At 43.8% G+C, this 25,919-nt stretch overlaps 1 long non-coding RNA gene across 22 annotated transcripts; it reads right to left on the bottom strand.

Annotated features, from left to right (window-relative positions):
* Positions 1 to 1,686: 1,686 nt before the first annotated feature.
* On the bottom strand, positions 1,687 to 25,297 carry LOC147652816 (uncharacterized). 22 transcript variants are annotated; one of them, XR_015288659.1, is made up of 11 exons: positions 25,196 to 25,297; positions 23,425 to 23,525; positions 18,197 to 18,426; positions 15,960 to 17,057; positions 15,837 to 15,878; positions 15,574 to 15,742; positions 15,061 to 15,490; positions 12,313 to 12,392; positions 9,859 to 9,900; positions 3,660 to 3,783; positions 1,687 to 1,901 (listed from the first exon to the last, which is right to left on the bottom strand). It is a non-coding gene; the product is annotated as an uncharacterized LOC147652816 (long non-coding RNA). The 22 variants fall into 22 exon arrangements; XR_015288655.1 differs by lacking the exons at positions 23,425 to 23,525; positions 25,196 to 25,297 and adding exons at positions 8,999 to 9,158; positions 24,809 to 24,948; XR_015288650.1 differs by lacking the exon at positions 9,859 to 9,900.
* Positions 25,298 to 25,919: the final 622 nt, after the last annotated feature.

Genomic DNA, 25,919 nt, shown 5'->3' with positions numbered 1-25,919 from the left:
AACAGGAGGTGTTTATAATTTCATCAGGATCTAAGAGAGAGGAGGTTTTGGTCTGGCTGGTTTCCTTGTTTTACAGTTGCCCAATCAAAAGGGAATAGTGAGTATTTTCTGTGTGGGAGCAGTGTCTTGACAGCACATGGATTTGCTCTGCTCAGAACGCTGTGGCTCTCTCTATGCCTCAGGTGGTGGCAGGAGGATTTCACTGTCCATTGCATGGGGACACAGGGTTAAGTAATTAATGTAATATTTTGGATAATTTAATGTAACATAAATGTCAGTTCCATTTCAGGCCTTACGTTGGCAGAATCTGTCAGGCCCTGGCTTATGAAAATTCTGTGGAAGGGTAGTAAAAGATGGTAAGAATCCCTGTGTTGTGAGGGCTTTGGTGAAACAGGCCTAGAAAAGGCATCAAGGAACCACATCACTCATTCCTGTTCTCTAGGGTGAGACAAGGTATTCTTACACATTTTGACAGAAATCTGGTTTGCTCTGCAAGTGGAGAATCACAGCTTTGCTGGGCAATATTCTAATACTTTCCTAGTCTATCACTGAGTTTTATATACAGTCTGATTTTAAACACTTCCCTCCCCTTTCATGCATCTGAAACATTCTTTTCTATTTAAACCCCACCCAGAGGTTTGTTAATTTCTTAATTTGAAACCTTGCCTTCTCTCATTCCTCCAGCTTTAGACTCTAGAAAGCCCAGTGCATTTGTCTTTCCATGAATCAGACACTATTCTCTTATATTTTTTGGCTTTCCAAATGTAACATATTTCTCTGAGAAGCTGGGTGGATTTTACCTGGCTTTGTTTACTGATACAATAAAGACCTGCTTAAAATTGCCTGTTGTGGGGTGTGTAGTCCATAAGCTGGGACAACAATTTGTAAAGGAAATGGGTCTAAATCCTTTAGTGGATTCCCTTCCACATTTTACAGTATTTTATTGCTTCTCTTCTTTCAAATTCTCAATTTAAAAATAAAAATGAGTATTATATTTTAGATATTCTGTTCAAAGGCTCTGAGCTTTTAACTCAGCATTTTGCTTTTATTTCTGTGCAGAAGTGCCTATTATGTGATACTCTCAATGTTATGAACTCCTTTTTCTTTCTCTTAAAAGCAAATCCCTTTTTGGTCCCTTTTAATCTCCCATAATCTCACATCTTTCTTCCTAAACAGATGGAAGTGTTTTTACTGTGTAATGTCTCCCTAGGCAGAGTATTTGATATTAGAGATGGATTTGATAGTTCTTCCCAGTGTGTCAGAACCAGTGTGCCTCCATTTAGCTCTCCTTGTTTCATTAAATCTTCTGGTTGGAATGTGTTTGGTTTTCCGCAGGTTTGAGCTTAGCAAGCAAATTTGTGAGATTACCTGGGGAAACAAAATGCAAATGTGCTGAAATGTTTAAGAAGTAATGGTACATCAGAGGGGGCAAAGCCCCTCCTTCCCTCACAAATCTCTAAGCAAGCTTGTAGATTGATATCAATGAAAAAATTAGGGCATCTATAAAGTGAGAACTTCTAAGCAGCTTCAACATGCTGAAACTGAGTGTTCAGATGTCTGGGAACTTCAGTGGATTGTCCCAGAGTGTGAAGTGTTTTTCTGCAGCGTCATTATCCAGGATATACCTGTACATGTATATATACATATGTATATCTACAGGTGTACATTCAGTCCTTATGACAGTGCTGTAACAAAGTAGAGACATTTTATTAGTTTTCACTTAGACAAAATTCATAATAGGATCTGGAAACCACACTCAGTCAGAATGGTAACCAAGAGCACGGTGTCAGGGATGGGTTCAGCCTGCTGCATCCGGGTGTCTGTTGGCATCACACTCTGAGGAATGTTCAGAGAGGTTTTCCCAGGTAACTCCAGCCCACTTCTTCACTCTCACAGCGAATCTGTGGGAAAGAAATAAAATGCCCTTCACACTGGGAGCCTGGCAGGTCAGTATGTTTTGATTTGGTGTTGTACTTAACTGTTCCAGCAGAAGCCAAGGTGAATCCTAATGCTTTCACCTCTGAATACTGCTTCAAAACAAAACTTATTTTCAAGTTGGAGTTCAGGAAAAACAACCTTAATTGTGGGGGGGACCGTTGTCTTAGTGATGAGTAGCATTTCTGAAATTGCAAGTTTTTGGATGGCAGAAATTACCTTTATTACCTTTTAATCCCTCCTTGGTTTTTAATCTTTGTTTCAGTTACCCTGGAATTAAAGGAAAATTGAAAATGTTAACAGGCTGGATGAGAACAGTGTATGTTTCACTCCTTGCCTGTGTTACATTATTCCTGGATTTCTTTTGGTTCTTCAGCAGATACTGATGGAGGTGTGAAATGTTTCCGAAATTTATGTAGATTACAGGACTAACACAAGGGAGACCCACTACATAATACTCAATAAATTCCTCCTCCTCTTCACTGTTAAGCAGTCTTATTTAATTGGTAAGATATTATGTTCTAGTGTCTAAGAGACTCTGTTCCAAAGATATATTTAATATTACTAAACTGTGTATTATATCATCAAATTGACTTAGTGACTTAAAGCAGAAAATAAATTCCATTAGAGAAGTAATTAACCACTTTCTCATCAGACATTTTAAATTATGTTGTGGCTGATGTTCAGTCTATTTGAGTTTGTGTTTGTTTGGTTTTTTTTTTCCTTTTTAACAAGACCTAAAATAGACTTACTTCTGGACTTCTAAATGCTTATACAGTTTATTGCTTTTATGAATTTCCAGGAGTCAAGACTCTATCGATCAACAGAAATAATAGGTTTAAAATACTAGTAAATTTTTTCCACTGGAGTCTTGATGAAATGTATTTTTTGTTAATGCACATCTCTAGGTGGCTGAAAGTATCTTCCATTTGAAAGCATGCAGTTATCAGAGAGTGAAGGAACAGCCCAGTTTTACAAAAATGATGTATAGCCTATTTTAGAAATAGATAATATTAGATAACTCATGCTGAGAGTAGGAAGGGACATTGGGAAGTGGAGACTCTTGCGTCTGATGGAGTGAAATTTATCTGCTGGATTTAGTAGAAACTAATAGAAGCAGTAATTCCTCCATCTAAAATCCTCATGACTGCTTTAAAACCCCCATAATATATACATATATACACATTTTCTTTTTCATGTCTATGTTGACTTGGTTTTACAACCTTTTAAATTTCCATTTAGTGTCACTTAAATTTCCATTTTAGACCTTTGGTATTGTAATTTACTGGTGTTGTATTTTTTTTAGCTGGATGTCTCAGAACTCCAGCCAGGTCAGGGATCTGCACAGGTAGACTTTTATAAGGAAGAGTTTTCAGTCTTCAACAGATGAAAGTCTAAAGCACTAGAGAGAGCAGATAAATGAAACCAACAGATGGAAGGAAGAGTGGGAAGAGAACAAGTAGCAGAAATAGCTGCATATTTTGGCACAATCAAATAGCATTCACTGACACATACTGTATCTGATGACAACAGTGCTGCATGCTCGGTGTAGGTAGGTTGAATCTCTTCAGCCAGTAATACAAAGTTCACATGGCATCTTTTGCTGGACAGCATCCTTCAGTTTTACATTTGGAAAAAATGCTTTGTCCTTGGTGCCAACATAAGTTGCTGATTTCTAAAAAAGCGGTGATTGTGGAATTTTTTAGCACTAGCTTTCAATTTACCTGAAAAATGTCAGCTTGTGTTCAGGAAGGAAAACTGTCTGTTTTCAGCTGAATTTGCAGTTCTGCTTTTAATGTTGTCTTGTCTTGTCACAGGATACCGGATAAATGCCAAAGTTAAAAGTTCCTAAAATAAAAAAATAAGAAAAATACAAGATCTGAACCACAGACAAAAAGTTGTTATTGAACAAGCTATTGTTGCAGATAACCAAAGAGCTGCACATTTTGTCTGATGGTAGAATAGTAGATACTTCAGTGTTGAGCCAATGTATTGTAACAATATGCAGTAACACAGTTTAGGAGGTGATTGTGCCCAAGAAAGTCCTCTGGAATTTAGAATGCTGTTTAAATTGAAGAAAGACTCTTTTATAAGGAAGCCCTGCTTATATATAGATGTTAGGTATTTTATATATATATGTATATATAATATACACATATATATTACTGAATATTTAACCAGCCACAGTCATGTCAGAGAAAGCTGGCACTAGACTTGCTCTGGAGGTGTCTTTTACTCATCTTTCTGCTGACTAAAGAGGGACATCTCTTCCCCTAAGCAAGAATGTCTAGCTTAAGCTACATGTTTAAATTCTAGGTGTCAGGATGCTGGTCAAAGGAATGCCTCCCTCAGATTTTGTAGTTAAAATGTAAGGATATCAGAAATTATTTTCAGCTGACCTCATAAATTGAGTTTGTTTAATGAAGCAAAAAGTGTCAAATCCTCAGGCATTCTGTGATTGCTTTATCCATACACTTGACCTAAAGCGAGTAAAGTAATCCAGTGAGTTCTGGTCTATTAGGCTTGCCTTTGAAACCATGAAGAACAGAAACCAGTCTAGGGAGCAGATATTCCTATTTGTAAGTTTTTACTTTCAAGAGCAGTTTGTGTTGGGTCTGCAGGTGTTGCAAGGGGCACGCAGCACCCCAGGGATGCTGGTCTAGCCTTACCCTGGCTGTCACTCTTGCCTAGGGACTCGGTAGGATTGTACATGTTTTCCAGGCTCAGTTCTTCATGTTACGCCAGGTTGTTCTGGAACTTGTCTTTAGCCTGCCTCCCTTGAGCCCTATTAAATTAAAGTCCTTTTGTTTCCTCCCATTTTCATAGGTGTCCATGTCTCACATCCTGTATATAAAAGAAAATAATTTGCCTTCTTGGTCTGAACCTTTGTATTAATCTTCTTTGCAATCTGGTATGAATTATTGCTCCTTCTTGGTGTTTAACATGTTGATTTATTTTTAGGTTGTTGGCTGATCCACAATCTCTTTAATATCTCCTCATCTTGCCAACAGCTGCACTCTAGATCTGAAGTCATACTTTGCTTTATTCTCTCCTGGAGCCTGCAGGGTATTCTCAGACCCCTAAAGCAAGCAGCTCACCAGCAAGAATTGCTCAATCTGCTTGGTTCATCCTATTCTGAAAATGACATAATGAAGGCATTAATTTTTTTCATGGTCCAGTTAAAAAGTATCAAGGATGGGGAATTCCTCCTCATTGTTTACATACTGGTATTAAATGAGGCTAATTTTCATTTTCTCACACACCAATTTCCATAAACAAGCAGCTGTGCTGTCTTAACATATAAGAGTGATTCTTTCATATCCTGCCATGATATAAGGACAATTTCAGAAGTTATTAGTTTGTTGTGATTTTTTTTCTTGTGAAGACTGTATATTCTGACATGTTCCTCACCTTCCCTGAATCATTATGAATTTAAAAGCTTTTTTAGCAGTGGACTAATACATGTCACTGTCTGTTATGCATCCCCTATTTATTCAGTTAGAATTTTAAAAGTTGCTGTAATGAGAAGATGCCTTTTCAGTTTTGTATTTACTAGGCCTGATTTCTGAAGTGTAGGATGCCAGAATTAATTAGTAATTTTTTAATCTATTGCTACTCATTATTACTGCATATAATTTTTCCTTATGGTTTCTTTTAATAATTCAGTGAAAACACTGTCAGCAGTGGATGCTTTATTATTTCTGATCATTCTAGAGTCTCATTGAAGCTGCATTTCCTGTAGATAATTAATTGGAAAACAGCTATTTGTTCCTGCCCTCTAGAAATTTCAGCATCGAAGAACTCATTAAAGTACTAGGTTGAGCTTTGTAGGGATATATTTTTTAAAACTTAGTTTTCCCCCCCATTCTTTACCAATCTTCCTTTCAGTTGGTGTAATTGCCTTCATATATTTGTATCTTATATATTTCCTGACAGTATTTTTTATTCCATTACTCTTCACTTTTTCCAACAAATAATGAAAATTCTGGATTTTGTGTGTTACTTCATACTGCTTTATCACTGATTGTATTTCAACACTTTCATGGTATTTTTCATGTTGCCATGTTCCTCATTTTCAAAGCTGCTCTTTACGACTGCCTGGAATTCCTGTACACTGTTTTCCTCTGAAATTCCTATTGCCTGTTGTTTGGGCTCTTGTTGCAAAGGATGGCAGGCATGAAATCTACCTCTCTGTTCTCCTTCAAGATTCTGGGCAGCACATTTGTATCCTGAGTGAATAATTAATTACTGTCTGCTTTTTCTGGATATTGGTTCATGCTGGTGAATTTTTTTTATCAGAGATTATTTTTTTTCACAAGGGTAACCTCAGATACTAAAATGAGTTCCTTGTATTTTGCTCTAATGCATCATGAGGAACCTTACTTCCTCATTTCCACAAACAAAGCTTTATCTTTTTCAATGTAGTCACTTGGAGTGATTCCTGTGATGTTTCTTGGGCATGTTCACTACACTGATTCAAAATTTCTGGAACACATTATAATGTACAGAGAGTATTCATCCCTTGTTTCTTCCCTGTAAACATATTGATGTCTTCCCAACTTAATGGGTAGCATAATATCCTTCACTATAGAGTTTATCCCTCGAGTCATTCCTGCCTGAGAAGGGGCTAAACTTGCTGATTTTGAGAGCCTAAATTCTCTGACATATAATACATGCTGCATCCAAACTCTGGAGGGATCAAAACACTGATATGAAAGTGCCATCTCATCCTTTTTGAGGTCTGCTTAAACATATCTTGTTTTGGTTTCTTAAACATTTCTTGTTTTGGTTTTTATATCAGAATTGTGGAACAGTCTGGGTTGAAAGGGACTTCAAGGATCATTTATTTCCAGTCCCCCATTTGTGGGCAGGGCCATCTCCACCAGACCAGATTGCTCGGAACCCCATCCAACCTGGCCTTGAACATTTCCAGGGATGGGGCATCCACAACCTCTCTGGGCAGCCTGTGCCTCACGATCCCCACAGTAAAAAAATTTTTCCTGTTATCTAATCTAAACTCTCTTTTAGTCTGAAGCCATTCTCCCCTGTCCTATGTAATTTCAGGGCTTTCAGAAGTTCATAAACTTTTAGTTAGGATCCATACAAAAATGTGACAATTCCATTAGAAATGTATCCAGAGAAGTAAAAGGGAAGTAAATCCCCATTTCTGTGGCTGTTTGTTCACACATGGATCCTCATGCCTGTGCTGAGATTCATGGAGGTCATTGAGATTCTGGGGGGATTGAACAGCAACAGTCTCAAGCTCCAGAGACTTCCCTGATTCAGATGTTCAGAGAAAAATTATCTATGTGTGCATTTCTTGTTCATTTGAGTTAGAAAACTAAGTACAAAGCCAATTCTTGCTAATTCAGATTCAAATCAAGCAATGCAAACTCGGTTGAATGAATTTTCCATATAATTAGCTTTATCTGTGAGGCTATGGTGTAACTCAACTTTTTTGTTGTACTTAACACTAAAATGTATCTGATTGATACTCGGGAGTAGTTATGGGGTTTCAAAATGAATAGACATAACCTAATTTTACAGAAATCATTCTATATTAATTCTGGTTTGTGCAAGATGGAGAATGGTGATGTTAATTAAAATGTATCAATGTCAAGCAGTATTTCTGTTTAATTTTATGGAAATAACTTCCTCAAATACATTTGTAACTGAGATGTAAGCAAGGGAACAGCTGATTTTCAGACTCTTTGCTTTTCTGAAAGGGTCATAAACCTCACTGAGAGGTGAGCTTTGTTCAAGCCCTTGAACTAAGCCAGTGAACAACATCCAGCTCAGGCATCACTGAGAGCTGCATGCTTGTAACATTACTGGTAGAAAATGTAGTGGCAGAGTGGCAGTGCCATTTTCTGACTGGCTGAGGTACACACACACCCTGCTGGGTGATGATTGTTGACTTCAGAGGGATACCTGCATGCTTCATGTGGGACACAGACCTGCTGCACATGAGAAACCCAGAATAATTTAACAGTGCATATTCAGAGCCTTGCATTGCTTGCAGCCTGGTTTGGTCAGCAGGCTCTGGACAAATATGACATCATTGTTTTTGATGATAGCCAGGAGTCAAAAATGCTTTTCTCAGTGGCTTGATGACATGATAGATAGTGAGAAGGCAAATCTGAGAAAGGAAGTGTATCTGAAAATCTGATTTTTTTATTCCCAGCTGTTATCAGTTGCTGTAAGAAGATACTGCTTCTCCTAATGACTCTTGCCTAATTATTAGGTATTGTAAACAACAAAATATTGATAACAGCACCTTTTTTTTGGTGAACTTGTCATAGAAGCAGAAATAGTGCTTGCCCAAAAATAGTTTGCCAGCAACATGAATCAGGTTAAGAAAAGAGCCATAGGTTAACAAATGACCTCTTTCCACAGCAATGATTTCATGCTGATGCACTGGCAATAGGGTAACAGTACTCATCACTTACTGGAGCATGAGATACAAGGTGGATCAGAAACAAGAAGCACCTCTGACCTTTTTTCTCTGCCGTGAGGGGAAGGAAAGCCTGGCTCTCTAGGCTGGTCAGAATTGATCACAAAACCAGGATGCTCAGCAACAGCCTCAGGTTGGAAAGGCCTCAGTGCCTCAGCCTACAAACTCCTGTGTAATAACATTTCAGCACAGAGTTCACTTGGCTCATAGCTGTTTCCAGTCAGGTCCTGAGGATGTCCAAGAATTGAGGGTGGCTCCCTTTTCCAGGACATGACTGTCCTGTCCTGTCCTGTCTAACAGAGCTAATTCCTTCTACCTGAAGTCTCTGCTCTGGATAGATTCCACATATTTTGGAGCTCACAGATCCATCCACCTCCACATCATCATGGAGTGATTTGGGTTGGAATGAACCTTTGGAGACCATCAATCCAACCCCCCTGACCTAGAGCAGGTTCACAGAGTTGTATCCTTGCAGGTTTTTAATACCTCCAGAGAAGGAGAGTCCCCAGCTTTTCTGGACAGCCTGTTCCAGTTCTGTTGTCTTCAAAACAACAGAGCTTCTCCTCATATTCAGATGGAGCTTTCTGTGTTTCAGTCTGTGTGCCTCACCTCTTTTCCTGCCACGGGGCACTACTGAAAAGAATCTGGCCCCATCCCCTTGAAAGGTGAGGTTTGGGCGTGTGACCCCAGGCTGTGGATCCAGCAGAGTGTGTTGGGAGTGAGCTGTCCAAATCCTCCTTGGCCACGCTGATCTCACACAGCTTTCCTGCTGCAAAGGAGACAGCAAGTTCAGCCACCTGCTGCTCTGGGATGTGCTTCACCCGGGCACATCTTTTGCGAGCACCTCTGCAGCCTGTCCCTGCTCTGGGAGAAAGGTTCAGGTGCTTCCTGCACTCTGAGGTCTGCCCTGCAGCCTCTCTCCTCAGCAGCTCTCCGTGGGCAGAGGCACCCAGGTTGCAATGATTCAAATCCTGCCATGGCTGGTACAAACCTGCCATGGAGAAAGAGTGCAGGAGGCACATCATACTGGGTTTGAAGCTGTGAGTGTTGGGTAAACTCGGACTCTGGAAACCCAGCTCATCAGTTTGAGGTGTTATTCCAACACAAGAGCCATCCTGCAGGTGTAAGGAAGCGCTGGGATTTATTCAGGTCCTGTGGAAGCAGGGGAAAGTGATTTGTCCAGCGGCTTCTGTCAGCCTGAAGAGGACATGGACAATTTCTGCTTTAGGAATCTGTCCCCAGTGTTCCTTGAGTCTCCAGAGATACACTAAGAAGAGGTAACTACCAACTATTCTGCTCTTTTAATTTTTTTTTTTTGAAAATTATTTTTAAATTACTATTTTTATTTTTTTTTAAAATTCAGAGCAAAGTTAATTACATCCCAGTGTATAAAACACAACTACTGCTGGGAAAAAAAATAATCCAGCCATGAATCTGCTCTTGAGGAAAACAAGAGAGACATTTCTCACCTGCATATCAAGATTTATAGTGTCCCCAGAAGCCACTTCATCCTAAAGTAGAGAGCACAAGCTAAGGAACAGATATGTGAAGCCACAGTTCCCTTTCACTTGGAGGGACATCCAGTTCTACTGGGATCAAGTTTTTGTGAAGAAAAGAAGCCTGATGAAGTCACAAAGTAAGTCCTTGGGGGGATCTCGGTCAGACTGCTTTAATTTAAAGGTCTCAGTGGCAAATGAACAACAGGAGCAGCTCTTAAAGCAAAGAGATGGCAAATTACAGCAAAGAGGCTCCGTAAGCAGAAGACACTCTGGCAGCACAAAGAACCATCCCGGAGCTGCTGTGTCACACTCTGGGCAGCAGAGAGCAGTGGCAGAACGAGCAAGGATCCTGCCTGGATGCCTGGAGGTACCAGCACATCTCCTTCAATGCGCTGGTTCAGCTGTGTCCCTTCTGCATCTCACTGTGCCAGCAGGGCTGTGCAAAGGTCCTGCCTCTGCATCATTCCGCCAGAGCTCAAATTCTCATAAAGAAAGCTACACAATGACAAAAAGTTACATTTTCTGCACCAAATCTGAAGCATCCCTTTAACAGTGGAGGGGCTTTTTTATGACATAGACCACACTCACTTTTTGTGATGTAGGTTGTCTTTGGGTGATTGTATTTCACGGTGTTATGAATTTGAAGCCAGATTTTGATTCTGTACTTTGATGGTTTACCCAGGATATTTAATTTAAGAGGATATTGAATTTAAAAGGTACCATCTGTTCCTCAATGGTTAAACCTGCTCAGAAGTATAAAACTTTGAGAATGTCAGTATAAAAATATGCCATATGTTTTGAAACACAGCTGATGACACTGTGTGCTTGTTATTTTCAGTTCTTAGGTGCTGGACACCCTGAGTCACTTCTAAATCATCATTCCATTGAGAAAGAATATCCCAGCAGAGAGCTGACTGTTCCCCTTGATGCATATAGAGAGAATTTAACCTAAATTTGGTCAATTAATTTCCTTCTTTCATTTTGCACATGTGTTAGTTCTTCCATTCTCTGGAGATGCAGTCTGCATTTCTACTAATCTCCATTATCACATTATCACAATATGGGCAATGTCTGTTGAAAGATATGCTGTTTCTTCCTTTGAGAGCTTTACTGTTCATTCCCAACTGGGAAAGCATAGCACCCTCACATAATCTGTAACTGACTGTGCATCACATTCTTTTATTTTTGTTTATCAATTATAAATTGCATTGTTTATAGGAATAAAAGACTTGTCTAGTGAGTCAAATGTATTTATTGCCCTTACAAGGAAAATGTTCTCACTAAAATGAATATACATGTATAAAAATACAGCAGAACAGTGTAACATATGTAAAGTATGTTTGTACTCGTGGCCCTTTTAATCTAGGAAAATGTTTTTTCATGCTAAGATTTGTCTGGTTTCACGTGTGTGTGTGTCTAATATGGCAGAGCCCTGAAATAGCATTGCAAGCCACTCATTTGTAAGTGCAGCAGGTCTGCTGCTGGCACAGAAAGCTGCTCCACAGAAGGGCTTTGGGAATCACTGCCTGCTCCTGAAAATTCACATTGTCAGTCCAGCAGTGAAAGACAGCTGTGCATGGCAGAGACTGCTACCAGGGCAGGCAGGCAGCGTCTGGCCCTCTGCTCAACAACCCACCCTTCAAGCATATTAAGTTGGAAACCAGAAATGTTATTTCTTGTACTGTGCTCTACGTAAAACCTCAGGTGGTCACATCATAACTTGTGGTAAGCAAATGATGTCTGAAAAAAAGGTGAATATTACTTTGAGATGTGCTCACAGAATTAAGATTATAGTTATACAGTTCTACATTTACCATTACATTAACAGTGACAGGGACAGAATTAATCAGAAGATTATAAGCTGAGAACCAAACAAATCCATGTGCTTTGAGTGAGTTATTTCAGGGGTTTTTTTTTTGTTTTTTTGCATGTGCCATTGCATTTTTAAGTGGAGATATAACCCAAGCTGCTGGAAATTATTCTGATCTTCAGTAACCAGCATTTATCCAGAATAGCTACTGGGGTTAATATCGATGAAAATCACAATTTGGCTTGTGAACCTGGCATGACATTTTCATCTGAGACATTTGACTTTGCTTTCAGTAATTGCTTATTTTGAACCTGAGAGGCAGCTTGGTAAATATATAAAAATTAAGGCCTGTGTCCTTGATAGCTTTTGTTGGGTAAAATTATAGAAGTGATCTGTTGTCAGCTGAAATGTTTAAAGCAGTGCATTCAATACTGGTATTCTGGTATTGGCTACTGGTACAGGTATTCCAGAAATGCCTTCTGCAGAGCTGACCCTGCCTTCAGGCAGAGATATGGGCTTGGTGATTAAATCGATTTCAGACCCTTTAGTCATAATCCATTGCCTTCCTGTCTCCCCTGCAAAGGCAGAAATGTGCACTTGCTGCTGCCTCTTACCTGGAGTACAGGTGTTGTTCAAGGAGTTCTGATCTGACCTTCTGCTCTCACAGCAATGGAAAAATCACAGCTAGAGATCCCTATAGAAGAAATAAAAATGTTCCTGATGACTGCTGTGGGCTGGCCTCCAGTAATAAAAGCTTCCTATCACTTGAGTCCCAAATTGGTATTTTTAAGTTTTGAGTAATGTGATCTCAGTATTAATCCCGTGATCTGAAAACAATTCCCTTTTCAGGTACCACAGGTTGGACACCCAGAAAATTACTGAATAATTTTACACAGGAGGTAAATTCATACATCTTGAAAGGGATGCTCTTTTGAAAACCAATTTAGAGCTAACATGAAGAAAAATTGAGTTTGTGTTTTGATGAACTTTGAAGCTGTTGTTGCCCTGATGTGTGCTGTGGATGAGGCTAATGATACATGGATTTAATGTAATGTGTCTGAAATTTTTGGTTTTGCATTAGGTGGAAGACTTGTGTATGTAAGATGGTCATGTATGGTCTTACTACAATTTAAAATCCAGTGTGTTTTCAGTTGTTGACTGAAAGCAAACTTTGTTTCTATTCTGGGATTTAAAAAAACATAAAAGTGAACTGGCAGAGGAGAAACTTTGAGACAACAGTGAATTAAAGTGTGTGTGTCCAAATGTAAACATATATGTCACTTCAATAATAATTACTAGTACAGTAACATTTGTAACACTGTACACAAAACATGATTTAATTTTTTTTTTACTGTCTAACAAAAGGTAAAGAAAACATCATAGTTGCTCATGTGTGCATAAAAAAATATCTATGTGCAAAATGAACCCATTCTATTTTCAGCAAGTGATTCAGAATGTCAGCTGAGTCAGCACAGCCTGAAAGAATATGATTAGTATACATTAATACACATATCACTATATGTAACCTATAGACCAGATTGTGCTCCTAATGGACTAAACTCTTCCAGAATACCTTACAGAATACCAAGTTTAAATGCGTTGTTCCAAAAGCTAGTCAGAAGGCAGGACAGTGACCTAAATGCACCTTGTGTGATATTTAAATTTCTTGCTGGCCATTATTGGCTAGTCTAAAACACTTTGTGGCAAGTAAGAAAAGCATTAATGTAGCAGAGGGATTCAGGAGAGGACAAACATCGTAAATATGTAGCTATTTTTTAAATATTATCCTGATAAGCTTTTGAATTTAGTCCAATAACCCTGTTAATAAAAACTGTAGCTTGCAGCGATTTAGAATAAAGCAACATGAAAAATCAAATTGCATCAATTAAAAGCCTGTAGTAAACACAATAAGCTACTGTAGTTAATGTATTTTTGAGGAAAGTGACTTGATTCAACATATGTAAAATGAAATGGTGAGGAAAGTTTCAGTTTGGATGCTCTTTTCAAAGTTTCAAGTGTGATCAGAGCTAGTTGTTTAGATGATTGCTGAGAGATAGTAGAGGTCTGTCCTCTGTTGTTCTGAGGGATGTTTTGTGTAATGGATTTGTCCAAGTACATAGGAAATGGTAATTATAGGATGAGGAAGAGGCAAAGAGGAAGGGACCAGGAGAACCAGATTGTGCCAGTAGCACGAGGAAACATAAAAACCTGGTGACTGCATAGCATGGCTGGTGCAACTTCATGCTCTGCTCCATCAGGGCTAAAATATGTTGGTAATTAAAATCTTTGTTCCTAGAAAACTGCATAAGGATTCTTTTTTGCACCATTTTCTTTTTTAAAAGAAATTCTGAGGAAGATAACTGAAAACGCACAATAAAAGCTCACATTTAGGGAAAAATGCTTCCATTGATTCCATTTCATGATTCCTCTGAGGGAACTCTAATAGTATGACATAAATGACATGCAGAGTCTGGTACAGCCTCATAAACTTTACTCCCATCACACTCATCACCTGTACTGTAAGGTTCTTTTTCCCAGCTTCCACTCAGCAAAGAGGAAAAGCTCCTTTTAAAAATAAAAAATAAAAATAAAATAAAAATCAGGGAATCTAGGTAAACACTGGGGAGTTTACCCCTGCAGACCTGCTCATAATGACCATTTGTGACTAAGAAAATTTCCTCCACTCCATCTGCAGAGCAGCCCTTAAACCTCTGTCTGTCCAGTTATCTATCATACCCCTCTTCTTTTAATCTGTTTTTGGCTTCTTACTTTCCCTGAAATGGGTTCCTAGGATTCTGGTAGCATTCAGAGTAATGATGTGGTAAACTTTTGGCATCTCTACATTGTGGAGCCCTGGGACAGGTCTGCAAACTTCACTGTGTATTTATCCATTAATTATACTGAGATCTATCACTCCTATCAAAAGAAACAGGATGAGGAGCCTGTTAACCAAACAAAAGCACAGTATCAAACAAAACAGCTCTCTGAGAAAAAAAAACATTTGGCAAGCCAAAGGAAAGCATGGAATTCATAACAAACAGAGCACACGTTTCTCAGCAGTAAATTAGCCTAAGCATAGTCTATTCACATTCCACTTTATGTTATTGTAGCTGTGCAAACTATTATGCAGAAAAAGACAGTGCAATCTTGCTGCAGACTGAACCAAATCAAGCTTTTACTTTAGCTGCTTGGGTAAAAAAGGTTGCTAGATTTTCCCAGTGAATTTTCAGAATTTATTTCTATGAGGTGGATTTTTGTTTGTTTGCTTTTTTTATTTTTTGATTTTTATTTATTTTATTGTTTTTACTGATTAATGTCAGTACTGGTATTGGACATGGCGGTTTATTGTCACAGAAAAATACCTTGAGCACCTTGTAGTCCAGAGGCCAAAGTGATGGATCAGAGTTTAGGAGTCTTGGGATATTTTAAACCATATATCTGCTGTTTGGCTTCTGTCTCTCCTGTTTTCTCCACTGTGCCTGGTTTTGCTAATTCAGGAGAGTGAGGACTGACTTCTGCAAGGTTCATGTACAAGGTAGCTTCTACATGGCCATGCTCATCTTGGTTGTGCCCTTAGTGCAATAAAATAAACAGCAATTGATTGTACAGTTCATTCACCAGTGAACTGAAGTAGAGGATCCCTGCTAATGCTGTTTTTCCTAGTTTTTATCCTGTTGTAAAACCTGGCACACCATCCTTCTGGCTCCTTAGATGCTCAGAGTATTGTAAGTCTGACGAGGACTATATGAAGTCCAAGTCAAAACTTTGTAACAGCGTCGTCGCAGGGCGCGCCTGAGTTAAGAGAAGAAAAAGTGATGTGGCGTTGCTGAGACTTGAACAGGCCCTCGCTCCTCCTCCCGACATCCCCAACTCACGGGAAGCCCTCGGCCCCTTCCTGAAGGCCACCCACACGGCCCCTTTACGTGGAAAAGGCTCCGTCACGCGGTCCCTGTGACGCTTCCGCAGGGCTCACGGGAGCGGCGAAGCAGGCGTGCCGTGCCGGCCGGCTGGCGACGGGGTCTCGACGAAACGCGACTGGACCGCCTAAAGCACGCAAACAAGAAGGGACGCTTGGCATTGCACCAGAAACTGAGAGCCCAGCGATAACAACAGCCTCCCTCCACCGGTCAACGCTCACCTTGCCCGCTTCACCTTGACTGCTGCTAGCCGGCTCTATTTCCTAAAAATAAAGACAAAGAGGAGACCTGTAACAACACAGGGACCGGTTCCAGTTGCCCTGCAAAGACAAACATTGACTTACCTTCTCAGGGGAACCCCCTTACCCTGGATGGGGCGCTCTGCCACCGATTTCATCCGTCGGCATCTGAAAGAGAGCTGAGACAAAAGTCAAAGTGCTGCAGGGTAACTTCACAGCTCCAGACATCTTGTGTTGCTCTAGGGATATGTTCTAGACTCCAACTACACCTGACATTACAAATTTCAAATTACATCACAAATTTCAGTCACAAATTGCCTTGGACTTGGCCTTTTACACCAACAGCCAGGCTGGGCAGCAGGGCAGAGCGGCTCCGGGACAACTACACCCAGACACCCGTGACACACCAGACAACCGACGAGGGGACACAATGGGGAGACAAAACTCTGGGCCACAAGGACGGCCACAAGGACTGAGAGAATGCGGAACGAGATGAGCCGGGTGAGAATGAAGGCGAGCTGATGAAGCTCGCAGAACCCGGGAGGAAGAAGATGCTGACAGAATGACAAGCTCCAGGAACCGCCGAGACGGAGGCCCAAGAATCTTAATGGCCGCAATCCTCTACCTATCTTTGCGTTTCTTCAAGTCCTAAGCCGCAACAATGGATCCTCGTGGCGCACAGCTGTTGACACAGCTCGGAACAAGAGGTCTAAAAGACACCCGATCGGATGCTTGTCAAGAGAGACGCGATTCCAAGGCCTCTGAGAGCAGCCGAGCCGAGGAGCCCAGAGATCGGAGATGCTATAAGTGATGCTGGGGTTTCTGGTAAGCCCCCAGAAGAGATAGGGCAAGGCACGTACAACACAAGAGGCACAAAAGACACAGAAGGCACGATGGACAAGTGACACGCCACGCCCAGAGGCTGCTCTGTCCTGCACACCTCAGCACGGTGAACAAAAGTGAGGCTCTCCCACCGTGCGGCCTAAGGGGCCACAGCCTGGACCTCCCCATCCCCAAAGCTGACTCAAATATCCCAGGTCACAAGTCCCGACCCGGCACCCCGCTTTCATCCCCCCTCGGCGGGTCGTAGCCTTTGACTCAGCTCTCGGATGCTTGGTGGGTGGATCCACATGGGGTGCGAAGGAAGGCCTCCTCGCCATCTGGGAAGTTCCTGCCATTGCCAGGATGTCGACTCCTGGTCAGCTACAACCAAGAAGACAAAATATCAATGCAGGAGCTTAGACCTACATCTGTGAAAACCCAGCACTTACCTTCTCTAGAGAATGCCCAGGTTCATGGGCTGCACACTTCACCCCACAGGGAGGCAGAGGCTTGCTTCACAGCAGTATTGGCTGACAGCCAAACGACCACCACCTCAAGGAGGGGAGGAAGACTCTCCAGTCAGTGAGGGCCAGGGAGCCCAGGGTACCCCAAGGATAGAAACCCCAGCTTATACGACAGCAGTAGGCCCAAGCACTCACTATCGCTTCCTGGCTGGCCCTAGCACCAGGGAACTGCCTGCACCTCTCAGGGGTTCTGGCACTCTGCTGCTTTCGGGTTCCTGCCTGCAGCTGTCTCAAGGAAACGGGAGCGCTGTGAGGGCTACTGTTTGGGGTTTGAATAGTCCTGTACTCTACCTTATATCCCAACCTATACCCCTTTTCTTTTCACTGTTTGTCTCCAGCCCTCGAGACCTTGATCTCTGAAGCCCTCCCTCAGCCTCTCCGTGTCACTGCCAAGCTGCCCTGCTGAACCCTACAAACTTACAACCCTACGCTTGCAACCGGGGATGCTCCTTATCCATAGGCCCCAAGAGATGTCCCTTAGCCCGGACCAGGCAATCCACAGTTGCTCCCTACCCTACCTAAGTTTGGCCCTGAGACAGGGCAGAGGCTGACAGAGCCGAACTCTTTGCAGAGGCCAGGCACGAAGCCTTACCAACCGCCGCCTCGAGGAGGGGTGGGAGCAATCCCCGGCTGCGGAGGGACAGAGAGCCCAGGGTGGGGCGGGGCGGGAAACCCCCTGTTTCCCCAACCCTGCGGATCGTCCCCCCACTATCTCTTCCTGGCTGGCCCTAGCACCAGGGAACTGCCTGCACCTCTCGGGGGTTCTGGCACTCTGCTGCTTTAGGGTTCCTGCCTGCAGCTGTCTCAAGGAAACGGGAGCGCTGTTAGGGCTGCTGTTTAGGGTTTGGGGTGGGGTACACCTGAACTCCACCTTACCTATACCCCTTCTTTTCACTGTTCACTCAGCCTTTTTATTTTTGGAATTCTTGTGACAGATTGAGGGCACTGAGGAAGGACTGCCAAAATGAAATCAAAAGGGAAAAGGAGAAAGATCACCTCTGCAAATCCACACTGGCTCAGCTGTTCAGGTGCTGCTTCCTGGCAAAAAGCTTTGTCCCTCACCACCTCCTTTATGCAGTGCTCCACGTCCAGGTGCATCCACGTGCTCCCCCAGACCCTATGAGATGCTCTCACCGTCACTCCATCAGATGCCACTGGGAGCCCACCAGAAACTCCTCTCCTCCAGCAGTTCCATGCCAAAGTTGTTTTGCCACTCGTATTTGGCCCTGTAATTACAGCAAAATTGTTGCCCTCTGTCAGGTACGTGTTGTTAGACACAGGTTTTTCCATAGCCATCTTTTCAAGAACGAAGTGCCATCCCTGCTTGATTGCTAAATTAACAGTAAATTCTGGAAAACCTAAATGAGAAAAAGAATCTAAAAGACTGACGAATTAATATGGGAACCTTTATGTGATTAAACTAGTATGTTTTGAAATAAAGTGAATTCTTCCGGGTCTACTGCAAAAATCCAATTCCTAAAAAAAAAAACAAAACCAAAAAAACAAACAGCATCAAATTCCCACCCATATGATCAATAAAATCACAATACCTCCACCAGCCAAGGGAAAAAAATCTTAACCTAGAAAAAATCCAAACCACCTCAAAAAGATTCAACACTGAAACACAATGCATCCTAACACTTCAACTAACAATACTAAAATAAATTTTAAAAACAAGTATTCCCTCTATCCACACCACCAATACCACATAAAACAAATAAAGTAGTCTCATCACAGCACCCCCAAATCAAAAACCTAAATTGCACTAAAATCCTTAAAATAATCACAAATTAACCCCAAAATAAAGTTTAATCTCACTAACAAAAAAAAACCCCAAAACAGGTAACACAAACAAAACCCACACCGTACAACCACCAGCAAAAACAGATGCTATGCTCTTTCACTAACAGTTCTTATCACATCAGCAAAGTTAAACATAAATAAAAAGCAACCCTATTGAACTCCACACATCACACTGAAAGGAATGATGAGCTTGTCTTTACAAACAAGCTGTGGGTCAGTTGATAAGATGTAGCTATCAGTGACAGACGACAGAAACAATGGGATGGATTCCAGTAGAAGATCAAACAGGTACTGAAAGAACACTATGAGTTCCATAAAAGTTAAGAAGGGATTATGCATTGGGGGTGGAGGGGGAAAAGGTACCCCAGGTGTCAGGCGTTCCGGGAAGCCTGTACCTCTCAAGTACCTCAGCCTATGGGGAAAGGGAGAAGGGACAAGCGGCCAGGAATTAGGATAAAAAGGAGGCTGCACCCTCCAAAAATTCGAGAAACCCCAGGGGAATGCCCCATGGCCTCTCCCTTTATTCGAATAAAGTAAAAGGACTCCTCTGTCTCCTTTTTGGACATAAACCTCTGGTGTTTGTGGATTAATTTTCCTGACATCATTGATTAGTGAATACAAAATAATTGCCAAAACCATAGTAACTTCTTCTAAAACTGTTCAACTTGACTCCAATCTCAAAACCCAAGCTACCACCAAAACACCCCACGGCTCAAAAAGACCCACGCCACATCCCAAACACACGTGAAAAAAACCACAAAACCTTCTAAATCTCCTCATCTTTACTCCACAACAAATAAACTATCTAACGTTATTCATTCTTCTTCCTACGCCCTACTTATTGAAATAAACATTTTTTTTCACTTTTCCTCAAAAAAAAATTTCCTTTAAAATCTATTAAAAAACTAACTGAAACCTGATTTCTATCAAGAAACACATTCATTTTAAAACATTTCCTCCCAATTGGTCTCAGACCTTTCCAAGGTTTGGATCCTGTTCCAGTGCACCTGAACGAAATCAACTTGCTCTGGCTCTGGAAACATCAACACCAAACCCTGAGCACGAAGCACCTCGCTGTCCCTACCCTGCTGTCCCCCGGCCCTGCTCTCTCGCATCCTACGCTGCAGAGCGCTGGGAGCCAGGTTCAGCCCCGAGAATTGTCACATCCATTCCCTCGGACATTCCAGCTTCCACAGGGATATTGTGGGGACCCCCTGCATTCCATTCCCCAGTACAGCACCAAGACAAAGTTCTCACTCGGCCCGCGTCTCCAGAAAATCGCGTGCAAGGCTTAAATAAACCCCGAGGCTTGAGAAATACAATCTGCCCAAAAAGCCCAGCTCTGCATCCAGGGGAAATGAACATCACAAACAGATTCACGCACCCCAGATGCACGGGACGCTGTCAGCTCGGACCTGCAGTTAACTCGGCAATGGAAAAACCTGAGCTCGAAGCCCTCCTGCGAGGGTACAAAAGGTATTGGACACAGTTTCTAGAAGGCACCACATCGTTATTTAAAGGCGCAGCTCGGCTAAAAAGCAATATCGACAAAGCCCCGAGACAAAAAGCCCGGCAGGTGGGGCTTTTCCCCCTCCCCTCCTCCCAGAGGCTTTTGCCAGCGCACTCTGAAGCCAATAAGCCACAAGTGTCCCCCAGCGCCCCCGCCGGGACTCGCTCCCGGGCTGGCGCCGCTCCAGGTGCGGGGGGACCGGGGGAGCCACGCGAGCCCCGGCAGCGGCGGCACTCGGCACCCGGGGGCGGCCCCGCGCTCCGGCCGGAAAGCGGCTCCTCCGGCGGGCGGGGGCAGCTCCGGCCCCGGGAGAGCCCGGCCCGCCCAGCGGCACCGGGACCGGCCCGAAGGGGCCCCAGCGGTGCCCGAGCCCCGCGCCCGGAGCGGACAGAGCAGCCGGGACAGACACAGCTCCGCGCCGCGGCTCCCGCCTGCCCGCCCGGCCTCAGCACGGCTCTGTCACTCCTCGGGGGCTGCCCAGCCGCCAAATTCCCCAGGGAATGCCAGAAGCGCTGCCGTGCAGGGCTGTAAGGGGTCAGAATCGCTCTCAAAAGCAGCGCCACGGCTCCATGTGACCCCGCCTAATACTGGAAAAGCCGGTGTTTCTGTCAATTGAACCCCGGAAACTGAGGCAATGGGGGGGTGTTCGTGCCTTCTTAAACCAATACGATGGCAAATAAATGAGTGCTCCCCCCCTTCAATTTAATCCCCTAAAAGTAAAAAGTTGTTTTTCCCTTGATTGAAATCTCTCAAATGATAGGAAAAGGGGAACACTCAATCAGACCCTTAAAAAGTAGTGACTATAAGGCTTCCTTCTCAATTTAAACCTCAGGATGATGGAAAGTCGGGGGGGGTTCCCCTCAAGTCAAACCCATAAAATAGCAACAATATTTCCCCCCTTCCATTTAAAATGGAACATGGGGATTCCCTGTTCACTGATACCCCTAACACCCTGGAAAAGGCAGGTTTTCCTCCAATCAGTACCCTTAAAATCATAGGTGGACTCCCCCCAGTGTAAAAATAGATAATAACAGGAGTTTCTTCCCTCAATTTATGCCCCCCTTTTGTCCTCATAATACCCATTTCTTCCGGGGGGAATTGGGGAGCAAAGGGCAAAATGAAATCAAAAGGGAAAATCCCTTTTGCAAATCCCTGCGAACCCGCACAGGCTTACTTGGCTCAGATGCTGCTTTAAACAATGCTCCATGTCCAGGTGTATCCAGCTGTTCTCCCAGATCCTATGAGACACTCCCAGTATTATTCCATGAAATACCCCCCAGGAGCTCACCAAAAATCCCTCTGCTCCAACTGCTCCATGCTCAAGCGAAGTGAGAGAAACCCTCCCCCTAAAATAGCCCCGGCCAGGACCCACCCATTCTTTACCATAACTGCTCACACCTGGGGCTGCTCTGAGAGCTCATCAACCTCACAGTTCAGTTTGTGCTGTTGCCATCCTACGGGTGAGGGGAGGGGCAGAAGGAACTTGTTGCTCATTCCCTGGACGGCTCATTGTCTGCACCTGACACACTGGGGCACCAGGCTTTCCTTGCTATGGATGAGGACACCTCTCCTCCTCCTGGTGCCCAAGGCTGAAAATGGAATTCCACCTCCACAATTCCATGTGTTTGAGTTTCACAATTCCCAATGTAATTCCCCATGGATCATAAGCCATCACCTCTAATTTTTCCTCTAGAATCACTGCTGACTTGCCTTTCTGTGGAAGTGCTTGACACATGGATGCAGAGTTCAGGAGCTTGTTTATGGCTTATCCTGACGAGCACAAATGAAATCCAAACACCCAGAATTACAGGGAAATATGGATAAAGTTTATAAATACTCCTCTTCCCTGCAAATCCCTGGCAACCTCCCATTGACCTTTTACTCTTAACTTCTGAATTTTGACCTTTGACTCTTGACTTTAGCTCTCTGAAGTTTGATTCCCTGATAATTGACCTTGAACCACATAACCTTGGAAAATTAACCCATAACATTGCATCTTGGACCCTTTACTCTTGATCTTTGAACACTGACCATTCACATGTGACCCTTGAAGTTTGAATCCCTGACTTTCCAATTTAACCATTGACCCCTGACCTTTTGCACTTGACCTCAGCCCTTTGACCCTGCCCCAACATCAATATTACTGACCTACAGTGATTTCAGCATATGAATGCTACCACAGTTATCTCACCCAGCCGTGTCAATCCCACTATCAGTCTCTATCCCAGCCCCAGTGATTATAGCTCCAGTCCTAGTGATCCCTTCCCTGCCCCAGTGATTTCAGCTCTTGGCCCACGAGCTTTATTTCACTGCAAGCTCTCTTCTTCCAGCTCCACATCCGCTTCTTTTTCCCCCTCTCTGCTAGGTGAAGCTGCTCCAGGTTGAGACAAAGGGTCTTTGTTCTTGGTTCCAGCTCTGAGGTTTCACCTCAAGGCCGAGAAATGCCACTCCAACCCCATCCCAACCCCAAAGCAATCTTTACTGTATTTACAGCCTGCCCCGTTGTGTACCATTCTATGCTTGCTTCCCACATGTACAGTCACTATCCCCTCAGAACAGTGTTTGCAGCAGTCCCCATCCCAGCCCCAGTGACTTCAGCTTCAGTCCCACAAGCTTTATTTGACTGCCAGCTCTTGTGCTATGCTTCTGCCTCCTCATCTTCCCAGCAGTGCCACATCATGCTGCTTTCTGGCTCTCCAGGCAGGATCTCTGTTTTAGCTCTAGCTCTCTGTGGTTTGAGCTTAGCTCTTGAACCCACATTCCAGCCCCAACCTGACCATCCTTACTGGAGGAACAGCTCTGCAAGGCCCTATCCCCGCCCTTACACTGATTTCAGCTCCAGCCACGCAGTTTGCATCCCAGCTCCATATTCCTTATCCCAGCCCCGCAACAGTTTTACCCTAAACCCTACCATGTTTCTGTCTGCTCCAGCTCTGCTTCCTCAGTTCCTGCTCTTCAGCTTCCCACTACTGGTGGCTGAAAGTAGCTCCCGCTTCTCACTGCAACCCAGGGCTGTTGATAAGGCCACAAGTCAGTTATTACTATCACTTCAATGTCTCTAGATTTTGTCCTACCCACCCTAATGGGAGCCCAACTTTGGGGACACTTGAGGCCTCAAGCCCAACAGGTACCTTCCCCCTCCCCCTGGGTCTCAGCCCAGCACTTGCCCAAAGGCCCCCCCTCACCCTCCCAGGCATTACCAGGGGCTGGGAATAGCCATTGGGCCCCTGCTAGCCCATCCCAAAAGGTGCCCTTGGGCCCTCCCAGCCCCCAGACCCTCAGACTCTCCTTGGTACCAGCAGACAGGGGCTGCTAATCCCCCAGGCACCTCCTGCAGGCCCTGAGCTGCAGCTCCATCCCCTTCCCCCATGGCATTTATCCAGCTCCAGCCTCAGTATTTCCATTGCCCCACATTGGTTTAGGCATGATTCCAGTGCCAAGGTCTTTATTCCACACTCTGGGGCTTTATGTCTCCACTGGTCCCACAATGGGTGCTTCAGCCCCAGCCCCACAATCTCTACTGAATTAACATCAGCTATCCAGCAAAAAAGCCCCTAAAGTAATTAATTTTAAGAATTAATTAATAAATAATATTTAATTAATAAGTAAATAATAAATAACTACTAAATAATCTATGTTTAATTAATTAATAAATAATATTTAATTAATTTTTAATTAATAATAAACAAATAATTAATAAATATTAGCTAACTATTAAATAATATTTAATTAAAAAGTATTAATAAATAATATTTAATATTTAAAAGTATTAAATGATAATTAGCAACTAATAACAAACTAATAAATAATAAATATTTAATTAAATAATTATTAATAAATAGTATTTAATAATAGTAAATAATATTTAATCATTATTTATTAATACTTAGTTAAACTAATACATATAAAGATAACAATATGTCTTGTTAAAAGTAATTATAATTAATAATTTTATTATTTTAATAAAACGAGCAAAACAAAGCAATGTAATAAAGAAAATCGTTATTATTCTAAATAAAATCAAACTAAAATAATAAAAACGAAAAAAGCCCAGCTTTATTCCCGATATTTTAAATATTATCTTCAGTCCAGAAACTACAAAACAGCTCCTCTCTGTCCCGCAGAAACAACAGCTCATCTCCCTGTGCCACTCCAGACCCCGCACCCGCCTCCGGCCGCCCGAAAAGCCCAGGACGTAGCAGAAAGAATTGGCCACGACCGGCCCCACCGCCCCAGGACACCGCCGGCCCCCAGATGCTGGTCCCAGCAGACGCGGGCATGGCGCCCGACCTCACCGGCGCTCCCCGGATCAGCGAGAGCAGGGCTCCCGTCCTGGCGCACCGGCGCTCCCTGGATCGCGCCCGCGCGGCTCCCGCCGCCGCCGCCGCCGCTCGCCGCCGCTCGCCGCCGCCACCGAACTAACGCCCGCACCCCTCCAGCTTACGCTATTTATAGCCCACGGCCGGCCAGCCCAGCCAATCACAGCCCGAGGCAGCGCCAGGCCCGCCAATCCCAGCCCGCCCGTTCCCGCCGCGCTCGCCTCCGCGACCCCCCGCTGTCCCCTCAGGCCCCGCTCCCGCGATCCCGCCCGCTCCCCCCCTTCTCCCCGTTTCTTTGGGCGAAGTTACGGCCGGGACCTGAACGGGGAGCCCCCGCCCACCCTTCCCGGGACCCAGCAGCACCTCTCGGGGCTGCGGCAGCTCGGCTCTGCCGGCTCCCAAAGCGACAGCGGCCGGAGCGGCACCCCAGTAAAACGGGGGAGCGGGACCGGGCCGCGACTGAGCGGGCTGAGCTTGGCGGGACCGCGCCTGGATTCAAAGGGCGGCTGTGATTGGCCAGAGCGGAGCAAGGCGGGCCGGGATTGGCGGAAGCTTTGAGGCTGCGGCCCATGGGAGCGTGAGGCGCTCAGTTGGGCGGAGCCAGGGGTGCTCGCAGGGTCCACTGCTGTCATTCTTCTCAGCCGCCGGCCTGCACGGCAGCCGTTCCTTTTAGCGCCGCGTCCCCGCTCGAGCCCGGCCGTGTCACTTTACATACTTAACTGTCTTTCCCCCCTCCCTGCTATTTACAGACACCGCCCCGCTCACTCCCTCCCCAGGCTCGGCAGCCGCGGAACTGCCGTAGCTCCCGCTGCCGCCTCCCCCCCGTCACCCAGCGGAGCGAGGCAGGGCCCTGGTCGGGGCACAGCGGCAGTACCGCTCTGTGCCCACAAGAGCTCAACATAACATAACTGACTCAAAGGCAGCTCACACAAGAAGGGAAAGAGGAAAGAGAAAAAACATCTGCGGAGCTCAAAAGCAGAAACTCTCTATCCGTGTGCACTAACATCCATGATTTTTTACATTTCCATTTTTTCTTTACATTTGACTTCATCCCTAACAGTTGTCTAAGAAATAATGTTATTAAATC

The sequence above is a fragment of the Cyanistes caeruleus genome, chromosome 6 (assembly GCF_971803275.1).
Source record: "Cyanistes caeruleus chromosome 6, bCyaCae1.hap1.1, whole genome shotgun sequence".
Taxonomy (NCBI): domain Eukaryota; kingdom Metazoa; phylum Chordata; class Aves; order Passeriformes; family Paridae; genus Cyanistes; species Cyanistes caeruleus.
Note: the sequence above shows the minus strand (reverse complement) of the source record. Positions and strands in the feature narration are given on the sequence as shown.